The 2,470-nt window shown below is 32.2% G+C and overlaps 1 protein-coding gene across 1 annotated transcript in view; it reads left to right on the top strand.

The window, feature by feature from the left end:
* Positions 1-2,470, top strand: part of LOC107728136 (wiskott-Aldrich syndrome protein family member 1) — a 53,288-nt gene that overhangs the window by 4,195 nt on the left and 46,623 nt on the right.

Below are 2,470 nucleotides of genomic sequence, written 5' to 3'. Positions count from 1 at the left end.
CACACAAACACACACTCTCACTCTCTCACACACACACTCACACACACAATCACAGGCTAATTAGAAGCAGATTGTGTTTTCACGCATGACGGCAGATTCTCTCGTCTCTTCTGTGACGTTGCTGCGGTAAAACCGCTCGTTTTACTGTATATGCTGATACTACAGGTCAAAATATCTACTTGCATTTAATCAAAGCATTCTAAAAATATACATAATATCTACATTTCTTTTGCATTTCTACTTTAATCATTTAAAATATGCAAAGTAGGCATAATCTTAATTATAATCACATTACAACTGATATAAATCAGTGAAAATATCACAACTTTTATTTATATGTTAATATGATCAGCAGCTCAGCGGTTAGTAATCATTAAACCCTTTAGAAATTTTAAGAAAATTAATGTCAATATTTTTTCTGCCTTTTGGCAATATTAAATATTTGTCTCAATATTTATTGCTCTGAAATGGCTTAAAATGGTGATTTTTTTTTTTCAATTAGAAAATAATTTCAACAAAACCAACACTGACACCAAAAAAATGTTGCACGCAAAAAGTACTATAAAAGAAAAAATACAATCAAGTTGCACATTTAATGCAGCGAGTGGCATCCAATTATCATCATGAAAAAATGTTTTTTTTTTTTTTTTAATTATGAAAACTATGAAATTTTTTTTAAATAAAAATAAATAAAGTATTATGAAATTATTTTGATTTCAAAACAACTGTGTTTGAAAAATTATTATATTACTGGAAAAGACACATGAAAAATATATACAATTAAATGTGTTAAACACATCATGTAATCATCATGACTATGAGTCAACATTAGAAGGGGAAATAAAACACTATGTAGAACATAAACTGTATCCCAAAGGCTTTATAAAGCAGAAAGGAGTGTTTGCATGCAGACACACAGAATGCGATCAGCTCTGCTGTCGAGCGCTGAGCTGCTTCCCGTCATTCATTCATATTAAGTGTGTAAATGCAGAGGCAGATTCGATTAGACGCGACTAGATCACATTAGGAGTGACTGATGTGTGCAAAACTGCTGAAAGAGCAAGTCAGATCAACTCCAGCGGCTCTCAGACTAGTGACACTACTAAGCCAACAGAACTATACATTACAGCAGTGTGACTGTAGCTCAACTGCTGTTTCACTAACAAGCTCATTTTTCTAATGTAAATAAGTAGCTGTTTAATGTCACACTGTATCGAGACAATCATTAAACTCTGTCTGATGTGCAGCGAACAGTGATAAAAATATCTCTCTCTTTTTAAATAACACTGGGTTCATGCATTGCACGGAATTGGTTCATTGACACACAGAATGCGATCAGCTCTGCTGTCGAGCGCTGAGCTGCTTCCCGTCATTCATTCATATTAAGTGTGTAAATGCAGAGGCAGATTCGATTAGACGCGACTAGATCACATTAGGAGTGACTGATGTGTGCAAAACTGCTGAAAGAGCAAGTCAGATCAACTCCAGCGGCTCTCAGACTAGTGACACTACTAAGCCAACAGAACTATACATTACAGCAGTGTGACTGTAGCTCAACTGCTGTTTCACTAACAAGCTCATTTTTCTAATGTAAATAAGTAGCTGTTTAATGTCACACTGTATCGAGACAATCATTAAACTCTGTCTGATGTGCAGCGAACAGTGATAAAAATATCTCTGTCTTTTTAAATAACACTTGTGTTCATGCATTGCACGGAATTGGTTCATTCAGATGATTCGTTTAAAAATAAATAACTGAAATAAAATAAGTACTACAATTGCTAAAACTGAAATAAAAATGAAGCTAAACAGAAAAAAACAAAAACAAATGCACATAAGATTATTATAACTTAAACTAAAATTTAAATGAAAAATAAAAAATAAAAAGCAAATTGAAAATATTACTAAATACTATAACAGTATATAAATATACTAAAACATCACTCATTGAGGCCCTTATTGTGTTATATATATATATATATATATATATACACATACAAACACACACACACACACAATTATAAAATACTAAAATATTATGTTATTTTATTTCAGTTGAATTTTGTTGTTAATTAAATTAAATTAATTAAATTGCTGGAAAAGACAGGAAAAATGTATACAGTTAAACAAGCTAAAATGTATATGTTAATACAGGAAATATAAATGTTTTAATCTGATTATGTTAAAATATAGAAAAATGGCAGAAAATATAACATTTCAAAATTCATGTATATAAAATGAATATTGTAATAATTTCGTACCGGGGTACATGTGAAACCATCCCTATACTGCAGTACTTTACTGTACTGGTTGTCAGACTGCAGTTTCAGAGACGCTTCCTAAACTCAAAACTCAACTAGTACTGACAACTGAGACTCAGACTGAATATAAACAGGGTTTCCTATAACTTCACTTCAGATGCCATCTGTGTCTCTCCCCGAGGAGCTGTGTGTGTGTGTGTGTGTGTGTG

Source organism: Sinocyclocheilus rhinocerous, unplaced genomic scaffold, assembly GCF_001515625.1.
Source record: "Sinocyclocheilus rhinocerous isolate Xijiao unplaced genomic scaffold, SAMN03320098_v1.1 scaffold936, whole genome shotgun sequence".
Taxonomy (NCBI): domain Eukaryota; kingdom Metazoa; phylum Chordata; class Actinopteri; order Cypriniformes; family Cyprinidae; genus Sinocyclocheilus; species Sinocyclocheilus rhinocerous.
This window is presented reverse-complemented; position numbering and strand designations above follow the sequence as displayed.